Here is a 9,750-nt window from a genome sequence, read left to right on the forward strand (position 1 = left end):
CATATGGACGAACACAATCATGTAGGGTAGCTTGTGAGATCTTGGTACTACTACCCGTTCGTTCGTTTGGATGGAGTCAGATGAGCTCCTGCATGGATTCATGCGGTCTCCTTGAGGCGTGAGATTAGGGTTTCTTATCGTGCGTGCGTGATGACACTTCATATTGATTCAAGGGTTCAAAGGCGTCGGTCCTTAAGGGCAAGTGCACGAAGACTTTAGAAGGTTATCGACAAGGTTAGCCCGACTTTGGCAGGCAGCGATGAGAACGGCGCCTCGATAATTCGTTCTGGTAGCGGTAGTGATCTTCATTGTTCGAGGGACATTTGTGTAGTTTGGATTATGTTTGAGGCTTAGAAATTTAATAATATACCTTTTTCAGAAGACAAAAAAATGTTGGTCACTTGGCCATACAGCTAGGAGAATGAACCAGTAGATTCTTTTGTTAAAGAACAAAATGTTCATAGTTTTTTTTTCGAGTTCTGCAAAATGCACCAGTAAAGATTCTTTCTTAGGACACCAGTAGGTTTTTTGAGGGGTAAGACACCAGTAGATTTTTTTGAGGGGTAACCAAGTAGGCTGGTCATGGGGTAAGAAGACACCAGTAGATATTTAATCTTTGCAATGCACAACGCACTTCGGCCCATAGCACGGCATCTTAGCCCGGCCCAGTGTTGTACCCGTTCGGCGAGTCCTCCGTGCAAACCGAGCGAACCCTAGCCGCCGCCGCCTATAAATGGAATCCTCCTGCACCTGCGATTGACACCCAAGCCAAGCCGCCTCTCTCCTGCAGCAGTCGATTCTTCTCCCCATTTCCTGTCCGTCTCTTTGTTGCTTTTTTCTTCCTCTTGGATGCATTTCTCCCGGGTTGAAATGAGGAAAATCAATCCATAACCAAATTTCTGCATCTACAGATGATGAGAAACAACATGCACTACCATCTGATCTCACCTGGGATTCTTCTCCCCATTTTCCTTCGCTCTTTTTTGCTGCTCTATCTTTCTGTTTCGATGCAGTTCTCCGGGGGATTGAAATGAGGATAAACCAATCCATAACCAAATCTCTGCATCTACAGATGATGAGAAACAACATGCACTACCATCTGATCTCACCCCCTCCGCCTCCTCTGTTTTTTTGATTTCCTTTTGGTTCTTTTCTCATGTTTTTCGATTGGTTGCAATCGGTGATGTAATCGTTTAAGTATGCTGAGTTCCTCTGTGATTATCTCAACAACAATCACCATCTTTCGACTGAGATTGCACTGATTTTTTCCCTCAGATCTAGTTTTGGAAAACGCCCCATCTTTCGTTGATTGCTTATAGGATATGTGATTTGATTTGTACGGTGGGACGAATGCCATGAGGTATCTGATGCTTGGTCTATTTCAATGGCCTTGTTTCTCGTTAGATTGGCAGAGAGCGAGAAGGAAACGGGTTTTTGCGACACTGGCTGCTCCCATACCAGGAGCTTCCTGTTACTATACCCCCGTTTACATTCACTCATTTTTGTAAATTGTTTGTCGTTTGTTCTCGGTGATGATCAACACTGATTAGATGTCCGATACAATCCATTCCTTAAACCATGGGGACAATACGAGGCATTTGTCTGAGAGAACATCCCTTGTTCATCGCTTTTTCTGTGAAGCTGACGTGTTTTTGCATCTTCCCCTGTTTTCCGTAGCTCTTGGTTCTCTGTGATGATGAAAACAGATGACGAGTCTGATGTAATCCATTCTATTAAACCGTGTGGACAATCGAGGCATTTGTCTGAGGGAACATTTGCTTAGTCAAATTCTTTGCTTGCGTTAAAGTTATTTTGGTAGGATTTGTGTTGCTGGCATGGAGGAATACAATTGTTGTCGGATCTATTTGATGATAAAATCCTCCTACTCATTCTGAATGTCAAGTCGCAGCAAATATCGTTTTCTTTTATCAAACCATGCAAATATGGTTTTCTAATGAAACTCTTATCTTACACCTGTGGTTCTCTCTTTGTTGCACATGTGCTGAAGGTTTTGTGCCAACACATACGAAAGACATGGCGTGATCATAATTTTTGACTACTGAAGTAAAATGTTTAGTAAAATTTGCAGATATTATGTAACCTAAATGAACCAACGAAAGTGAAACCAAAACGCAGTTCTTGGTACCTTCCGCCCTGAAGTTGCAAGGAATGCAACGAAGACTCCACAGAGCAAAACACTAGTGGCCAGATTGTTGTAAAAAACAACAAGACAGGCTTCTCCATGAATCAAGTTCTGAACATTTTGTTAATTTTTTTTGTTAACACCGAATTGGACTGTGAGGACCCGCGTTTATGCACATTGATGCTGGAGAAGGACCTTCTACCAGGCCTGACAATCTTCATCAAACATGATGGAATTTAGTTCAGCAAGCACAATTACAACAATTGTATCAGCTCAATTCTTCCATAAATGGCATGTCCAAATTTAATGAGATGGTCGAATATTACAACAATTGTTCAATATTTGCTTGCGTTCAAATATCTCTAATACTACAACAATTGTTCAAATTTAATAAGAACTGTAGGGCCTTGGGGTCCGAATGTGGCTGCAAATGAAGGGCGAGAGCCATTCGAAGCGTGGAGCCAAAGCCATCTGACACGGAGAGAGATACCCGTGCGATGCAAGTGATAGCGCCATGGCCAACAGGATGTGTACGGGCATGGCTGTCAGGACTTGCCTGACCAGAGCAAGGCGTTTGCCGCGCGGGAGGAGTGCGACCTTCCAGGTTGCGAACTTGCACAACAGCTTGTCGAGGAGTGGTTGGAGGTGGGAGGGAGGCTGGCACCTTGCGCAGGGAAAGGGGAGGCCAAGGAAGAGCCAGTGATGTCGGAAGCCTCGCGAGTGCACTGGATCGGTGCTGCAAGGCACTTGGCAAAGTTCGTGTGAAGGCCTGAAGCAGCCCCAAAGAAATCAAGTAAGCCGTTGATAATGGCGAGTTCCTGGGGGTCGGAGTAAAGAGAGAGACGCTGGACGTACCCTGATGCGCTGTGAGCCGCCTAATGATGCCCTTAGCGACCGTGCACTGAAGGAGCGAGTTTAGTGCATCAATGACGAGAGTGAAGAGCATGGGCGGAACCGTGTCTCCCTGTCGAAGGCCCTGGTGGTGAGGAATGGGAGGGCCCGGAGTGCCATTGGTCATCATGCGCGTGAAGGTAGTGAAGATGAGAATAGAAACCCACTCGTGCCATCTCGGCCCGAAGCCAAGGTGCTCCAGGATCTGAAGTAGGAAAGGCCAAGAAATTGAATCGAAGGCGCGAGCTATGTCCAGCTTGAGGAGGACTCGAGGGAGACGGAGTTGGACATGTCCAGCTATGTCCAGCCTGGTCGTTTGCTGGATGAGGATGAAGTTGTCATGCACAATCTTGCCCGTGATGAATGCACTTTGGTTGGAGGAGACCATCTCGGCGAGTCGGGGGGCAGCCTTGATGAGAGAACCTTGGCGAAGAGTTTTGTGATGATGTGAATGAGACTGATAGGACAGTAATCGAACAGGTTGGCCGTATTCGGTTTCTTGGGAATCTAGGTGATAAGGGCCTTGTTGAGCTGCTGGAAAGCACACTCGTTGAGCACATAGAGCTTGTTAAAGACGGCACATATGTCATACTTGATGATATCCCAGCAAGAGCGCAGGAATTCCGCCGGTGATTTGTCGGATGGGAGTTGTTTGATCGCATCCCAAATCTCCTCGAAAGTGAATGGGGCCTCAAGCATCGAGGTCGTTTGTGAGGCTTCGACATATGAACTGCATGTTGCCATGGGTAATGGCCACATTGGCCCTGCTTGTTTAACTGCGTCACAAAACTATGGAGTTTGTGGATGATGTGCTTGTAGTCCGCAAAATGCTTTAGCTAAAAGGGAAATCTCCCGTTGCCCAATGGCCAAGTAGTTGCATCGCACCACGCATGTGTCCTGGCAACCGACGCATCTCTCTAGAACCGGTGCCTCCTCTGGATCGTCGTGTCTCTCCAGGGATATATAAGCATCCTGTAACCATCGTCAACGAGAATCGATCATTTTGATTTCGAACACGTCATCACGCACGTAGAACAGCCAGCGAGAGTAAGAGAAACAACAGAGAAAGGAGAAGAGAGGGAGCGCTTGCTGCCAGTGAGATGCCTAGCCTCGTTTCCTTCTTCCTTCGCACGATTCGCGAGGATGTTCGTCGATACCGTCGTCGCTACCATGGAGTGGGTGGACTCCGGTGTTTTCGTTGCAGGATGCAAGCCATCCGTTGGTTCAGCCGCAGCGCCGCTGGACGTGGCGCTCTTGGCCGCCACTGCGCCATTGGACGTGGCACTCCTGGCTGCCATCGCGCCGCTGGACGCGCCCCCCGCGGTGCTCCCCTCGCCCATGGACGCGCCCACGACGGTGCTTCCTGCGCCCGTGGCCAGGCGCCCATGGGGTCCGACCCCTGGCTAGTGGCTGGCCCGAGCGCCTCCATGGTGAATGGGGCTGCAGCTGTGCCTGCACCGTCCCCTGGGTGTCCGCATCCACCACCTCCTTTGTCGGTCGTGTGGCTTGCGTCGTCGACGCCAACGCCCGCCGTCGAGACCGCCGGCTCGCCCGGATACATACCTGTGCTGATGCGCGCCATCGTGAACGAGGAGGAGGCGCTCACCTTCGTCTCTGCGCCGACCGGCGCCTCCGGAGTCGTCTGCCTTGGAGCCGGCATGGAGGGCGTCAACGCCAACACCCCGATTTAGCAGGAGACAGCAGCGGGCTCGAGCAGCCGCGCGACGCGGCGCTTCGGGCGTCTCTTCGGGCGCACCGTTGCCGCCATTGACTGCCGTCCCAATCGTCGCCATGGTTCATGTGCTTCGGCGAGCCTCGGCCTCGCTTGCTCGCGCCAGAGGGTGCTCGCCCAGACCCCGTCGTCATCGCGTCTTCTTCGGACGAGAAAGACTCGTCGGTGTTGCGCCGGTGACCTCCGGCGCCACGAGGGGCTGCGACGGCCACTCCAGTCGCCGGCGCCGTGCAGAGAAGGGGATTGAGCGAGTGGTGCGGCTTCAGGTTGTAAGTGCATCTAGTGCCCCATAGTGATTTTGGTATATTGAAGACTTATAGGTTAAGGGTCTAATGTGTTTATGAGTGTACACAGGTCTATAAGTCTATGAGGAGTTTGATATTTACAGAGAAAGTCGACCCCTAAAAATGAATATCTTCGACTGAAGATTTTGGTATTTCTAAAGACTTCCATGGAGACTTTGAAAGTGAAGAAATTAATGTGTCCGTAAAGACTCGATATTCATGCAAGGAATATGAAGCTTGAAGACTTTCGTTTTCATAGTTTTGTTTTTCTCTTTTTTGAGTCATAGGAAACATCGTACTGTTAAAGGGGGTCGAGGAAATACTAAAGAAAAATTTCCATGTGATGCTCAACTCAAAATCCTACACCTACCAATCCCTTCGAGTGAAGCCATTGGAAATCTCATACAGTTCAGTCAATTTCTTCAGAGACAGAGACGAAGTTCTTCTGGTCGCTGAGGAATTTGATCTGACTGAGGAGTTAGGAATTTGTTCCTGCGTGGAACCCAAACCCAAACATCCACAAACCCAAAGTGATTGAGCATCACTGAAGAGATTGATCCTACGTGGATCTGATGCTTGTTACCTTTGAAGACTGTGCTTCTTCCAGATGGTTAGGCGTCATGGTCTAGAGCATCCAAGAGGAATTGTGGATCGCCGAGTGACTGAAGTCTGTGAAGGTTTGGAAGTCGCCTGAAGACTTGCCATGAGTGATTGGACGAGGTCTGTGTGACCTTAGTTCAAGGAGAATACGGTGAGGACTTGGTGTCTTGAGCTGCGTGCTCAGTGACTGGGTGTCCGGGACTGTGTGTCCTCGAGTTTAAATACTCAGCCGCTCCAACCGGATGTACAACTGAGACAGCAGTTGGAACTGGTCTACCAAATCATTGTCTTCACCAACCTTACTGGTTCTATTTCCTCAACTCTTTCATTTCCTCATTACTGTGTTGAGTGTTTGTTTATATCCGTGTTTGAAGACTTTGACTGAAGACTTTCTCAATTTCCTCAGTTAAATTTTTCAGTCTGTTTGTCTTCATCTTGTGTTATCCTGTGTTTACGCTTTCTGTACTCTGTGTTTGTCTTCATTTCATCATGATGACCATGTGTGTATTCTGTCATGCTTACTTCTGAGTACTTATTCCGCTGCAAGTAGTTCTTCGCTAAGGAATTTCGTCACCGCCAAATTCCTCAGTGAAGAATTCATAAAAATCGCCTATTCACCCCCCTCTAGTTGATATAACGCACTTTCAATTGGTATCAGAGCAAGGTACTCCCTTGTTCTGTGTGATTTTGGTTTAACCTCCTGCAGTTTTAGTTATGTCGACCGCATGTATGAAGAAAGTGACATGCCCTATCTTTGACGGTCATGATTATCCCAAGTGGAAGGCCATGATGAGGAAGCACCTCATGGCAATGAACAGCGAGCTGTGGACCGTCACTGAGATTGGTCTTAGTGATCTATGCAAGATGGCGGATGCTGATGATATTCGCAAGTACACTTGACTTGACATCTTGGCGAAGGATATCATCTGTTCCTGCCTATCCAGAGATGAATTCAGGCGCATTATGCATCTTTGCAATGCAAAGCTTATCTGGGACCGAATCTCTGAAGTCTATGAAGGTCATCGAACTCGTCATGATCCCTGGTTTGAGGATTTCAAGGAATCACTCAACACGATGACTTTCGAACCGGAATCATCGTCTTATGCATCATGTCTCATGGCAAAGGGTGACAAGGTAACTGAATGTTCCTCGTCCGAGTCTAGTGACGATGAATCTGATGATGATGGATCTGATGATGATATTGAACTTATTTATACCAAACTTGTTTGCATTGCCACTAAACAACAAATGGCCTTGGAAAAGGTTCAAAACATGCTAAATAAAAGCTATGATATGTTGGGTGAAGAAATGGATCAGTCAAAAGCCTTGGCTGAAAGTCTTTAGGGACTCCATTCCAAGTTTGACGACCTTCAAGGTCATCATAACGCTCTCTTATCAGATCAGGAGAAGCTTTCTCTTGAACTTCTTCAAAGAAAGCAAGATCTTGAGAAGCTAAGAGTGAGTTATGAAGATCTTCAGAAGGAGCGCGACTCATTAGTTGCTCAACAAATCAGCGCTACTCAGGAAGAATTTGACCCTCCATGCTTAAAGTGCATTGAACGCGAATCTGCTAATTCTTCACCTGAATGTTCAAATGCTTCAAATGTTACAAATTTTTCACCTGCCTCTGCTATCACTAATTCCTCATCTGAGGACATTGCTAGTATCACTGACGATGCAGGGCTGAAGGAATTGTATATGACAGGCATGTACAAAAGTCTCAAAGGGCATCAGACTCTTTGTGATGTGCTTAAAAAGCAGATCCTCAACAGAAACCCTAGGAAAGAGGGTATTGCCTTTGAGAGGAAACTCAATGCTGATGGAACATATTGGAAGCCTGAGCAGTACCCCAAAACCTCATGGGTTGCTGCAAAGGGACCTCCAGTTGATCCACATAACTTATTTGGCTTTACATGTGAATCTCCTCATTCTTCTGATGAGTCGTTTGACTCCAATTATAAACTGTTCAAAAATCAGAATGGTGAAGTATTTGCTAGATATGTTGGCACTAACTGCAGGAATGGTTCCCCTATGAAGAAAATCTGGGTTCCCAAAAGTTATGTTGAAAGTCTTCAGGTGAATGTCCTCATGACACCACAAGTGAAGAATAGGAACCCCAGATCAAACTCTTCATATGGACCAAATTCTTCATATGGATCCAAGTCCTCATACAGACCAAATTCCTCACATGGATCAAATTCCTCAAAAGGATCAAAATCCTCATATGAACATCATCGTGCTAACAACTCTGTTTCGCAGGGTAGAGCTAAGGGCTACGAATATGTGCATTATTCTTCAAATCATTATGTTCACAAGTCCTCGAAGAATTTCTCTGCTTATTCATATGCTTACCCTAACCCCTCTTATGTGAAATGAAGTGGACTGGCGTCCATGCCACCTTTCTCATATGGTGCTCACAGAGTGATGAATTCTTTGCCACCCCTCCAGATGTGGGTGGTGAAGAAAAAGAACTAATCTCTTATGCAGGGTCAGGTCTCCAGTCGTGCTCAAAACGACTGAAAAATTTGCTGGAGACCTGAACATTGCCTGAAAGGACGCAGGCGAATCATGATGAAATGAACTTTCATTTCACCCGTCCTCATACTGATTATCTGATCAAATTACTTGATGAAATTGAACTGATGATACTGATGTCATATTCTTCACTGATGAAGTATATGAGTTTGTAAGCTGCACTAATTCATCTGCAGGATGATCAACCCAAAGCAAATGAGTGGGTCCTCGATAGTGGATGTACAAATCACATGACTGGTGACAAGAATCTATTGATGGATGCTCCCTTAACTCCGTCACATCTGAAGCATATCATCTTCGCTGACAAAGGCAAAAGTCAGGTATTGGGTCTAGGTAAGGTTGCGATCTTTAAGGATCGACACATGGACAAAGTCATGCTTGTCGAGTCCTTAGGATACAACCTCATGTCTGTCTCAATGCTTTGTGATCTTGATATGGTTGTTGTCTTTGGCAAGTATCGTTGTGTTGTGATCATGGAAGCTGACAATTCCAAAGTCTTCGAAGGCTTTAGGAGAGGAGACTTGTACATTGTTGATTTCTCTACAAGACCACAACTTGCCGTGTGCTTACTTGCAAAAGCTTCAGAAGGCTGGCTATGGCATCGACGACTTGGTCACGCAGGCATGAGGAATTTGCACACTTTTGCGAAGAAGAAGCATGTCATTGGCATTGAGAATGTCAAATTCCTCAAGGATCACTTGTGTGGTGCATGTGAAGCTGGGAAGATGACTAAGGCCAAGCATCCAGCGAAGACTATCATGACCACCACTCAACCATTTGAATTGCTTCACATGGATCTCTTCAGTCCTAATCATTATTCTGCTATGACTAATGATGCATCTCTATATGGCTTTGTTATTGTTGATGATTACTCTCGTTACACATGGGTACAAATTGTTACTTACAAACATGAAGTGCAGGAAGTCTTCAAACGATTTTCCTCGAGGGCTTCAACCAACTTCGGTGTGAAGATCAAGCACATCAGGAGTGACAATGGAACCGAGTTCAAGAATTCCGGTCTTAATGACTATCTTGATGAACTTGGTATTACTCATGAGTTATCTGCTCCTTATACTCCTCAACAAAATGGCGTCGTGGAGCGCAAGAACAGAACTCTTATTGAGATGGCTCGCACTATGCTTGATGAATACAAAACGCCTCATCGTTTTTGGATTGATGCAATTGATACCGCGTGCCACATCATCAACAGAGTATATCTTCACAAATTCTTCAAGAAGACTGCCATGAACTCCTCACTGACAAGAAACCCAATGTGAGTTATTTCAAAGTCTTCGGTGCTAAATGTTGGATTAGAGATCCTCGTCACAATGCTAAATTTGCACCGAAAGCACATGAAGGTTTTATGCTTGGTTATGGAAAGGACTCGCACACCTACAGAGTCTTCAACATCACTCTTCACAAGATTGTTGAAACTGTAGATGTGCGATTCGATGAAACTAATGGCTCGCAAAGAGAGCACCTACCTTCTGTGATAGATGAACCAGCACCTGAGGATTCTATCAAGTTCAAGGCTACTGAGGATGTCATTCCTACCGAAGAATCTA

General features: G+C 46.1%; 6 non-coding genes across 6 annotated transcripts; all 6 read left to right on the forward strand.

The window, feature by feature from the left end:
* Positions 1 to 865: 865 nt before the first annotated feature.
* On the forward strand, positions 866 to 948 carry LOC119313256. The gene has a single exon (XR_005151623.1). It is a non-coding gene; the product is annotated as a small nucleolar RNA Z195/SNORD33/SNORD32 family (small nucleolar RNA).
* A 224-nt stretch (positions 949 to 1,172) lies between these two features.
* LOC119313258 lies at positions 1,173 to 1,258 on the forward strand. The gene has a single exon (XR_005151625.1). It is a non-coding gene; the product is annotated as a small nucleolar RNA Z196/R39/R59 family (small nucleolar RNA).
* Positions 1,259 to 1,348: 90 nt separating this feature from the next.
* On the forward strand, positions 1,349 to 1,494 carry LOC119313437. The gene has a single exon (XR_005151722.1). It is a non-coding gene; the product is annotated as a small nucleolar RNA F1/F2/snoR5a (small nucleolar RNA).
* A 30-nt stretch (positions 1,495 to 1,524) lies between these two features.
* On the forward strand, positions 1,525 to 1,611 carry LOC119313508. The gene has a single exon (XR_005151788.1). It is a non-coding gene; the product is annotated as a small nucleolar RNA SNOR75 (small nucleolar RNA).
* A 74-nt stretch (positions 1,612 to 1,685) lies between these two features.
* On the forward strand, positions 1,686 to 1,772 carry LOC119313501. The gene has a single exon (XR_005151781.1). It is a non-coding gene; the product is annotated as a small nucleolar RNA SNOR75 (small nucleolar RNA).
* A 58-nt stretch (positions 1,773 to 1,830) lies between these two features.
* LOC119313274 lies at positions 1,831 to 1,895 on the forward strand. Its single transcript, XR_005151640.1, has one exon. It is a non-coding gene; the product is annotated as a small nucleolar RNA Z105 (small nucleolar RNA).
* Positions 1,896 to 9,750: the final 7,855 nt, after the last annotated feature.

This window comes from Triticum dicoccoides, chromosome 5B (assembly GCF_002162155.2).
Source record: "Triticum dicoccoides isolate Atlit2015 ecotype Zavitan chromosome 5B, WEW_v2.0, whole genome shotgun sequence".
NCBI classification, from domain to species: domain Eukaryota; kingdom Viridiplantae; phylum Streptophyta; class Magnoliopsida; order Poales; family Poaceae; genus Triticum; species Triticum dicoccoides.